This window comes from Gracilinanus agilis, chromosome 4 (assembly GCF_016433145.1).
Source record: "Gracilinanus agilis isolate LMUSP501 chromosome 4, AgileGrace, whole genome shotgun sequence".
Taxonomy (NCBI): Eukaryota; Metazoa; Chordata; class Mammalia; order Didelphimorphia; family Didelphidae; genus Gracilinanus; species Gracilinanus agilis.
Window position 1 is genome coordinate 295,795,394 of NC_058133.1, and position 12,183 is coordinate 295,807,576.

At 36.3% G+C, this 12,183-nt stretch overlaps 1 protein-coding gene across 1 annotated transcript in view; it reads left to right on the top strand.

Annotated features, from left to right (window-relative positions):
• Window positions 1-12,183, top strand: part of PRIM2 (DNA primase subunit 2) — a 409,712-nt gene that overhangs the window by 381,076 nt on the left and 16,453 nt on the right. The window lies entirely within an intron of this gene.

Genomic DNA, 12,183 nt, shown 5'->3' on the forward strand with positions numbered 1-12,183 from the left:
TAGTTTCATCCTTTATTGCTGTACATTCTTAATATCTGTACCAATTATCTCTGCTTATGTGCTTAATAAATGATTGCTAATTAATTGCTACCCAGATTGTAATAGCATTCACTCACTCACCCTTCCTTTCTTCACTCTATCCTTCAACCACATCTCTTTAACTATAGAGTATAAGTTCCTTGAGGGCAGGAATTGTTTACTTTCTGACTTTGTGTCCCTAGAATATAGTACTATTGCTGAAAAGTATGTAGTAGATGCTTGATGGTCGATTCATTTATTGATTGAAATTTCTTATGTTTTTGAGGTAGGTTAGCAGCTCATTCACTATACCTCTAGGTCTGGGTTTTAATTGATTGTAAAATGAACATGGACATGTAGTTCATGGGCAATCAGCAGTAAATAATACTTTTGCTTTTGTTGAGTACTGTTAGTGAATAGCTCCCTGCAGAGTGAAATATGGTAGCTGCTATATTCTATTCTAAAGTGGAATATATTGGTGAATGAAGGATCCATGTAGAAGCATTTTGACAAGTGTGCATTTAGATCTTTCCATTCTAAGAGTGCTTTTAAATATTTTATTGTCTAAAAGTCATAAAAAATTCACTACTGAAATGCTTCCAAGGTAAAACTCTGTAACCATTTATTGATATTTTATGGTCAGAACCTCTTGGTGAAGATTTCTCTATCTATTTGATATAACTGGAAATATGTCAAATAATCAGAATCCTGATATTGGAATGTCAAAAAAAGCCACAGTGGATAGTGGATTTTGCTCATATTTTACCATGACCACACTTGCCTCTTTCATTCTCTCCTTTGCCATTCTTGATGATGATGTCAAATTATAACTTTTATCTCTTTTTAATAATTTATAGAGTGTTACCTTTTGGTGAGAGTCCTGAGGTAACATCCACAGAAAGAGCATGGGTTACCTTTCCATTTTGCCCACTCAAGCAAGGGTCACTCTGATTATTGCCTTGAGCCAAATTGTAGATAACGAATTGGACTGAAGAAAATGTGGTATTTATGTCCTGCCTTATAGTCTAGTAGAAAGTTTCATGGTGAGTGTGAATAGGCTACAACCCTTTACAAATACAGAATTATGAAGGAAAAGCATAGTAAAGGATGAAAAGAAATTCATGTACAACAAAAGAAGACAGACTGACCATGTGTAGAACACAATGGATAGACTACCTGGGCAATATGTTCAGAATCTCTCAGTGTCAAGAGTTGTGGAAGCTCCCTAGCATATTGGTTAACTATGGAAGGACATGGCCAAGAGTTGCATAAGATGGGCAGGGACCAGTGAATTGTGATCTACATCATTGTTAGAAGGACTACCCTATGGAGGCAGCTGGTGAGAGGGGAGGTTCTGGGTTCAAATATGACCTCAGATACTTCCTAGCTAGGCGACCCTGGGCAAATCACTTAACCCCCATTGCCTAGCCCTGACTGCTCTTCTGCCTTGGAACCAATACACAGTAGTGATTCTAAGATGGCAGGTAAGAGTTTAAAATAAAAAAAAAAAAAAAAAAAAGAAGGACTACTCCAATAAATCACAGGCCCATTTGAGTATCTCAAGAGTATTATACTTATTTCTCATCTCCACAAGTAGATTGTATATTCCATGAAATCAAGGTCCATTTTAAAAATGACACTACCTTTTCTGTTTTATAGTGTGGCCTACATGAGTAATGAGTGCTTAATAAATATTAATTGAATGTATAAATTAACAATAGGTCTAGGGGCAGATAAAGTAATATCACACATATATTTTAGAGACTACATTTATATCTAGCTTGGAAAAATGGGGGCTTGAGTAGATCTCTTATATTCCTTTCGATTCTATTGCATCTCTTTTGAGGTGCAGAGTTATAGGCTAGGGAACAGAGGAATAAATGGCCATGCACAATTCCAAGACAATCTGGGATTTCATTCCTTTTTCTTTTTGGGTATATGTGGCTAAGCTCATGGGAGGGTCTACGGCCAGCTCAGTGTTATTCCAGATCCAGAACACAGAGTATGTCAGAGAGGGGTTATGCATGATAATGTCTTGTCCTTTATATTTACTGCTTACAAAAAACTTATTTGACAAAACCCTTCAACTCATTCTTACATCATCAGGATTGGCTTATTGTAGATAATCATCACCTATATTGTGCCATCTACTTTGTAAGGTCTTGGAGGACATCAAGGCCCAAATCAAGCATTCCCTGTCTTCAAAAAGCTTAAATTCTATGTGAAGAAAAATGCTTTAGAATTAGAAAGAAATAGTTTGTGTCTGTAACAACATCAGAAGATTACGACTAATAAATAAATAGCTTGCATTAATACAATGGCACTTGAATAATGATCTGCACTGTACTATTTTACACTATACTACCATGCCATACAAAATTCTTCTCTCACGACTCTTAGAAAGTAGGTACTTTATTTTTCTCTCCATTTTTTAGAGAAATTCAATCTCAGAAAAGCTAAGGGACTTGTTCACAGAGACATAGCCAGGCTTGAAGCCCATATTGATTTGAACCGTATGGCATTGCTCCTTCCCTGTTAGTGCACTGCATCTTTTACATAGACATTATGAACATATGAATGTCTTTTCTTGATGTGTCACGGAATTTCAGATAGACCATCAGTGACATTCCAATACAATCCATACTTGAACTGGAATTCTTTTAGTAGTATCACTGAAAAGTGGTCACTCAACTTCATCTGGAAGATATCCAGTGGTGGGGAACCCATTGCTTTCTGTGGTAGAGAGCATTCTGCCTATTTTTCCTTATATCAAGCCTAAATTATTGATCTCTTAGTTACTTTTTCTCCATCGACCCTATTTTGTCTTTTTAAACAAGTAGAATGGCATTTTTTTTTTTTTTTGGCTAGGAGAATAGGTATTACACAGAATAGTTTGCTGGATTAGGGAAGTAGGAAGATACATATTTAGAAATGAAGGTGCTTTAAAAACAAAATATCAATAAAAATAAGATTAGTTAAAAAAGGAAAATGACATCATTCTTTCACATGGTAGTCTCATGTAGATTTAAAAACAGCTATGCTATCTTGCCTGTATTTACTCCTTTCCACGTGAAAAATCCCCATAATCCCTCCTTGTTCTCCATCACCATCACCATTGTGGTCTTCTCATCATCTTATTAAGAAGTATTCGAGTTGTTTTTTCTTTCATCCCTTACTAATAGTACCTTCAACACCTCTCCTGGTGAATTTTTTTTTTCCTGCCTTCTTCATTGCCATATTTCCCAGCACCTGCTCTCTCACCTATTTGCCCAATTTTTATTGCTTATTTTCTTTAGTGCTGTGCAGCCACCTCCTCAATGCCTTATAAACCTAATACTTTAATTCTTTATTTTTTTATTGTGGTCTTTAAAATTTCAATTCAAATAAAACATTTATTTACTATGTGCTTATATGTGTTGTATGCAATTACATTCTAATCAAACCCAGTGAGGTAAAAAGTAAGAGAACTTGCCTATTAAAATGGCAGAGATGACTGTGCTAGGTGCCAGGGATACAAAGTCAAAAAGGAAGCAATGTCTTCCCCAAGAAAGCACACATTCTTCTGGCAAATGAACTAATAAAAATACTTTAGACTCAGGAAGACAATGTTTCAGTGTCCCTAGCACCCACATACCAGGCTATGCTTTTCAGTGGTAACTTAATATAGTTTGATTCACATTTTTTGTGGGATTTTTCTGTTAAAATAACAATCATTTTGATACTCTTTTAATTTGTTCAGCTAACCATATCTATCAGGAAGAGTACCTGCCTACTTTAAGCATTTTGAAGATTAGGTTCCTTCAGAAGAATCCCTGATTTGTATTTTTGCCATTTTCTCCTTCCCATTTCCTTTAAACATATGTATGTTTTTAGGGTGGAAATATTGGTAATTAGAGATATAGATATCAGCAATAAAGGAATCTCTCTACTGAAATAACCATTCAAAACATGTTGTTTTACACTTTAACTGAGTGAGAGCTGTTATAGGTTTTTATTTATCTACATTGTATTTTATCCTCACACTTGTCAAAAGAGCTTATACATGAAATTTTCACATTGAAATTCCTCAGCTGGCAGCCCTAACAGTTTCACTGTGTGCCCTGCCATTTTAATAGCTAAGTTGTCTCACTCTGTACCTCCCTGGGTTTGATTAGAATTTAATCACATATAACACATCTAAACCCTGACTGAGTTTGATCAATAAACAACAATAATTGCCATCCACAGACAAGTGCAAGAGGCTGGTTGTGCATTGTAATATATGCTGTAATGAAATTAGCATCCCTCGCTGGGAGCCCTGCCCTATCGGGGCGCTGGAGGAGCGCAGCATACTTATTTCTAGGGTAGCATCGAGTGCTCGAATCGCTGTTAGAGTCCTAACAAGTCGAAGCCTTACCAAATGCTCTCCTACCTGTAGGATGTTTTCAGACAATTCATTGTGCTGTTGTTCATGGGGGAGAGGGGGGGTTCTTCACGGACTCTTCATCTAAAAACCATTTAGAAGAGGGCGTCTTTCCCACAGTTGGGTCCGGTCACACGCACTATTTAATGTGGCGTGAAAGCACAGTAGGGTACCGGGGCAGGGACAGGCGGTCATAAAATCCAATCTCGCCTCCTTATCCAACAAGTGAATACGTATGGCTAACCGAGCTTCAGCTGTTCTGGTTTCTCATTTAAAGTCTGCCTCCTGTTTGGATGAATCTTTTAATCTCTGTACCTCCGTATTATTAAGTAAAACAACCATGAAGATATTCCTTATCATCTTTCTCAGCACATCAGAAAGGTCACAAATGGGGAGGGAGAAAAGGAGGAAGGGAAGGGGATAAGCATATATTCAATTGCTACTATGTGTTTTTTGCCAACATCTCATTTTATCCTCATCACAACTCTTCAGAGAAGATGCTATTATTATCTTCATGTTCCTGTTGAAGAAATTGAGGCAGACAGAGGTTAGGTAACCTGCACCAAAATTCATTCATTGAAGAAACATTCTTTAAGTGCCTTTTATGGTCTATGAAGTAATACTAAGGTATATAGTAATAGAACGTGTCTAAAGAGGCAGCTGGAACGACTCCAGGTCTGGAATTGGGAAGATCTAGATTCAAATGTGACCTCAGATACTTCCTAGCTTTGTGACGCTGGGCAAGTCACTTAATCCTAATTGGTTAACCCTTGCCACTCCTCTGTCTTAGATTTAATACCAAGACAGAAAGTAAGGGTTTAAAAAACGAAACAAAATACTTTTGGGCAGCTGAGTGCCTCAATGAATAGAAAAGCTAGCCCTGGAGATAGCAGGACCTGGGTTCAAATATGACCTCATACATTTGCCAGCAGCATAACCTTAGGCAAGTCACTTAACCCCGGTTGCCTAGCCCAAACCACTTGGTTTGGAACTGTTTGGAACTGATGCTCAAGTATTGATTCTAAGACAAAAAGTAAAGATTTAAAAATAAGTAGTGTCTGAGACTAGATATGAACTCAGGCCTTCCAACTCCAGGCCACGGTCTATCCACTGTGCCACAACATAATAAATAGTCTCTTAAATAGGTTATTAGAATGAGTGAATAAGTGGGGTGGATCAAGTTTGCAAAGCACATTATAATTCATGTTTTATGTAACGATTTACAGTAACAAATATTGAATTGCTCTGCTGTTAAACTTTTAATATTATAAATTCCTTATATAGGGAATTTTAATTTTTAGCTGTTTTCCAGTTACCCTTTACATCTTGTTCATCCTTTATTAAAGATGATTTCTTGGTGGGAGAAATAGCACTTAAAGCTTAGTTAAATGATATTCATTATATTATCTTAACTTTCTAAAAATCACATGAAATAGCTACTCCTGGTAACTATTTTCCCCATTTTAGAGACGAGGACAATGAAATACAAAGAGATTAAGTGACTTGCTCCTGATCACATGCTTAGGAAGTGTTAGAGGTTATATTGAACTCATTCTGCATCAGGATTCAGTCCCCTGTACATTGTACTGCACTGCCTTTCAGATATGAGCCCTGTGACATGAACCACACCTGTTAAATCTTGACAATATCCAAAGTTATATAAAGGAAGCTGTGAAGCTACACTTAATTATTGCCATTTCTTTCAGTCCTTTGTCAGTTTTAAAATATTCTTCATTGTCATTTCCAGCTGACCATTTTCCTTTTATGGTGAATTGGTCTCTTGCAGTGAACCTGTTAAAAAGCTTTAAAAAAAATTGTGGTACTTTTTTTTCCCCAGATTTTTTTTGATATCGTGTCTTGTTGTAAGGCGTTCAGTCTCTGTAAAGTCGTTTCTTGAAGAATCAGTGAGAGAGATGGGTTGTATGTCATATTCCCTGTGGCCTGATATTGTCTCTCTTTTGTATTTGTAGCCACAGTGCCTTGCACCTAGTAGGTCTTCAACAAATATATTCATTGTAGCACCACTTTCTAAAAAGTTATTTTCTCTTCCGTTAGAATCTCCATAAAAAGAGAGGAAATAGTACATTTTTTGAGAGAACCTTGACTTGCTGGCCCTTTTAATGTTTTTTTTTTTTTCCCCAAAAGTGAAACTAGATCCTGTACATGCTTTCAAGAAATTATAACAGTGACATCATAGCCAGAAACTGAAAAATTGTTCCCCCCCCCAACCCCTTCCACTTCTTGGGAGGCTGGTTAAAACACTATTGTTCACTGTCGTAAAATCCTCAGGCAGTTATTGTCTGCATTAAATCTGAAACTGGTAAATGCTTTTTAATGATGAAATCTTTCAAAATGGACAGTTTAAAAGACTTAAAAGTAACACTATGTCAAGGAGACTTTATGGCAAAGATAAATCTAAGTGACACCTTACCGAATGTTCATATAAATCCCATCTACCCCACGTTGCTATGATTTTCTTTGGTAGGTCATCCCTATCAATGGGGGATAGTATTCAGTCTTTCATTACCTCCTGTTCAGCACCTGCTTTTAACAAAAGCTCCTATCTGTTTCACTCCTGACAGCATTTCCTCTGATTTCTAGGATAGTTCATTTGATTACAGCATTTAGTTTCTGTTTCTTTAGAGTCATAGGTGAAAAGGCGTACCTTGTTCTTGATGAATCTCAAGAAGCTATTAAGGAAGAAGTGGGAAGGTAAGTATTAGAACTGGCCTCAGGAGAGCCTGGCTTGTTTTTTTGGCTTTGTCACAAAGTCTTTGCCTGTCATTGAACAACTGATAGAGTTTCTCTGGGACTTTCTTCCCTTCTTGGTTAAATGAAGATAAATAATGATTTAAAGATTAATGAGGCAATGTTGATAAAGTAGGTTGGAAGAAAAATAGCTGCATAAATCAAATGGTATATGGCATAGCTAGCCCCAACTGTGCATAAGATTTTACAAAAAGACAAACTTAAAAGAATTTGACATTTTCCAGTGGAAAGATCATTAATAGTAGTATGCATTGTCTATATTTGTACAACTTTTGAAAAATTAAATCATTCATCCTGTATAACAGCAGGATGAGTAAGAGGAAATGGTTATATGCTTGGGGATATTACAGCGGAGAGTATGGAACTAATAATTATGAAGGGAGGCCATCTGTTATTATGGAATGAGCAGTGGTGTGTTCAAATATCAACTCTGCTCCTCACTACCTTTCTACCTTTGGGGCATTCAGGCATCTTCTGTGGACCAGTTTCTTCACTTATAAAATTAAGAGGCTTAAGCTAGATGATCTTCATAGTATCCTTCAGCTCTAAATAATCGATTTATAAATCTTAGTCTTAATTCAAACAAGGGATTGAAGTGACGTTTCTCTAAGTTCATTTGCACTAGTGCCCCAGGACTGTACTACCTTTTGATATCAATTATGTAGAGGAGAAATTAAGACATGGTGAAAATTGAGTGATTAATCTTTATTTTTGCAAGAAAACGCAAATAATAAATGCTTACGTCTCATATCATGATGACTCCAATGCAAAGGTAAACTTAAAGAAGGGCAATGAAAAATATGTTGGTAAATATGGTCTGGAAATAAGAAGTAAAAGAGTCCAGAAACTTAAACGTCATAGAAACCTGAAACCTATACATCATGGATACTTTCTTCAAGAAAATAGACTGGGAATACACTGATCATGATTATATGTTAACAGGCAATATTTGACTTATGCAAGTTATTTATGAATCAGCTATCTTTAAGCAGATTGATTAGAACAAAGTTCAAAATTCATACAAAGCTAGAAGAAAGAAGAAAAATAAGTATGGTTTGATGTACAATTAAAATAGCTACAGCCTGACCTATTTAAATAAGTTCCTGATTTTGAAAATAGCATATGAACTGAAAAAAAAGATATTGATGCTAATTATAATAATTTTCTACAGATGTTTAACCAGCATATATAAAATTTGCCTTCATGAGGAGACCAAAAGAGCACATATTCAGCAAATATTTCTTATTTGACTAGTGGAGAGGCATGATAGCCAAGAACCATACTGGTTTAGGATATAAATTTATTTTTAAGATATTACAGTGGATTAATGAAAGATTATGAGCAGTATTGTATAGTAAAAGAGGGAAAAACAGTGAAAGATAAAACCAACTTTTAAAATGCCTGATTAGAAATCCAACCGAGCAAAGTCGTCCTCAGGACATTTTAGGATAATACTGGAAGAAGAAAAATTATGAAAAGTAGAAGAGATCTGCAAAAATTTAAATTTTGAAAATTCTAATTAATTTTTGTTTTTACCTCCATATTATTAACTCCATGTCTCATTAAATACCCCTCTCTCCCACACAGAGAGAGTTATTTAATACTGATACCTGTTATTTAATAAGTGAAAAAAGATAGATGGGGTGAAGAGAGGAGAAAGAAAAATAACCAATACATGGAGCAGCTATGTGGCACGGTGGATAGAACCAGACCTGGATTCCAGAGGACCTGGGTTTAAATGTTACCTCAGGTAGTTCTTAGCTATGTGATCCTGGGCAAGTCATTTAACACCATTTTTTTTTTTTTTGCCTGATTGCCGTTCTATCTTAGAGTTGTTTTTAAGACAGAAAAAAAAAAAATGTTTCAAATAACAAAACTAACCAACATATCAACTAAATTCAACATTATACCAGCTCTTTTATAACTCTGGTCCCTTACCTCTGCAAAGAAGGAAGGTAAAAACATTCTTATATCTATTTGTGGGCCCCAATCTTGGTCATTTTAATTATGGAACATTCGCTTTTTTATTATCTTCATTTACTTTCTTCTAATTATTGTTTATATTGTTTCTCTTCTCTGCTTACTTTGTATCATTTCATTAAAATTTTCCCATGTTTATTATTTATATCTACTATTTCTTAAAGCACAATGATGCTACATTAAATTCATATATCATAATTTTTTATCCTTCCCGCAGTAGATGGGCATCAACTTCTTTTTTTTCAGACCTCTATGGGGATTTTCTAAAACTGTTCACCTTCAAGGACAGGGGAGCTACATTTGTAAATTCCTTGAAGGCAGATTCTTTATATTCTTTATGTTCCTGAAACACTGGGCCTGGTAAGAGCTTAATAAATGCCTCTATAACATCACTCTCCTGGATATGGATTTAGAGGAGGTAGAAATAGCACTAAGAGAACATAGAAGGGGGGCAGCTAGGTGGTTTAGTGGATAGAAAGCCAGGTCTAGAGATCAGAGGTCCCTTGGGTTCAAATTTGGGACCAGATACCTCCTATGTGTGACCCTGAGCAAGTCACTTAACCCAGTTATATCTAGCCCTTACTGCTCTTCTGCCTTCTGCCCAACTGATATTTAGTTAATTCTACCCCAGAAGGGAGAGAGAGAGAGAGAGAGAGAGAGAGAGAGAGAGAGAGAAAGAGAGAGAGAGCTCACAAGGGAAAATCTGCAGGAGTAGATCATATACTTATACATTGAAGGGGTATGGATCAGAGACAACAAAATATAAAGGGATTGAAGATTCAGTTCTCAAAGTACCTGAAGTAGGTGAAGGTAGTGAATTTATGCCCCAAACAAAAACAAATAAGAGAATCATTACTGCTGGCCTATATGCCTACTTTTCCACTTATTTACAATTTTAAGAATAAGCCATATATACATCACGTTTATCCTCAATTTTTTTTCTAGTATACCACAAACTTACCATCACTCAATTGCCAGAAAGATGTAGACCTTATAAGATACTACTCCACTCATTGTTTGTTGATTATATATTACATGGAATCCTAAGATAACTGACTAGTCTCGTAGATTTTTCAAATTTGCTTATTGAAAATCTGAAATCATTTCATCCTCAGTGGATGAGCATTTATTAAGCATTCATCATGTAATAGGCACTGAGGATTCAAAGAAAAGGGGAAACATTCCCAGCCCTCAAGATTCTCACTTTCCTTTAGTTTTATACTTATATTCTGATAGAGAGTGACAACATTCATACAACTAGGAGTTTGACAAGATGTGTTCAGAAGAGCTACAGGGTAGCCTTAGAAGGGAAGGGGAGGTTGCGGGGAAGGCCTCCCACAGCAGTGTCATCAAGCAGCCTTGAAGAAAATCAGCATTTCTAAAAGGTCAAAGGCAGAAGAGAGATGATTTCAGGCAGTAGGGTTAGCCAGGGAAGAGATATGGAGACAGGATGGAGCACCTTGTGGCCAGTGGGACTAGACCATAGGATACTTGGGAGATAAGTAATGTGACCAGAAAGATAGGAAGGGACTGGGCTGTTAAAAGCTTTAAATGTCAAACAAAAGAGTTTATTATATTTGATCATAGAGATAATAGGGAACTAGTGGAGTTTATTGAGAGGAGAGTGATACAGTAAGAGCTGCCCTTTGGGAAAATCACTTTGGCAGCAGGATGGAGAATAGATTAGAGTGGAGAGATACTTGAGGCCAAGACCAATTAGGAAGCTAGTCACCCAGGTGAGAGATGATAAGGCTAAACCAGGATGATGATTATGTGAGTGGAAGGAAGAGAATATATTCAAGAGATATCTTGGAGATAAAAACAACAAAATGTGAGAGCTAATTGGATATGTGGAGTGAATTGAGGGTAAAGGATCTCCCAAAGTTCTTTGCCTCTTCGTCTTAGTGGAAGAGCTGCATTAAATTAAACTCGCCATTCCTCTGAACTATAAATAGCCGAATTCTGTGTGAAACTGAAAAAGGATCAGAAATGGGGATGGTTGGGTGACAGAGGTTTGGGGTTGTTGGATTTTTCCAAACAGGAAGACAACTAAAGACAGAACTAAGGAAAACTGACCCAAATAAAAATTAGTTTAATTCATTGAGGGATATGGTCCAGATTATTCAGATAGCTGGTAAAATGCGTTACTACCCAGTTAAAAAGAATGAGCCAGAAAAGTTCTTTGCATGCAGTTTTTGTTTTTGTTTTAAAGAAAATGTCCTAAATGAAGGTCACTGCCAAGTTGTACAGGCTATTTTGCTGAGTGGGTTAGAAACAGGAGCAAGCCATAATCTGTGAAGTTGTTCCAGACCCTGCATCTCTACCACATTTTCTATCACCTTTGAAATAAAGGAAGGTTAGAATGGAGTTAAAAAAGCTAGGATCATATAGGAGGATTGAGCTTAAAAAAAAATTAATAAAGCCATACTGGCAGCCATTTAAAATGAGACCGAATATGACCTTGAATTAGAGAAAGATTAGCAACATGTCTCATTATCGGGTGCAACATCTCTGGCTGTAAAACATCTTGGCCATTGAAGCCAAAGACCTAATGGGCAGGTGGTTGGGTTCTGCTGCCAAACAATCATCTTAACCTCATTAGTAGTCACTAGAGCAAAAGGGGGAGAGGAAGTTGCAGATGGCTAGAAATGAAAAGGAACATTAGGATTTAAGAGGGGGATGCCACTCCAAGTTTAAATCGGTCATCAAGATTATAAATCTATCTGTGAAGAAACTGGCATTTGCCAAAAATGTCCGTGGATGTTTTATAAGTGACTAATGGCCATTAATGACCAAATTAGTAGGTCGTGCTTATGTTCACACTTCTGTTAACTTGATAAAAGTATTCTTCTCCCTCTCATTAGAGGCAATTTTAAAATAACAGCAACTTCCAGGAAAAAAAAGAGGAAATAGATTTATAATTTGTTCATTTGCTACACTTACTAATACTATTTGAATGGCCTTATAGTTCTTGGCAAAGACTGGGCTTTAGTTAGAAAAACAAAAAAGAAATT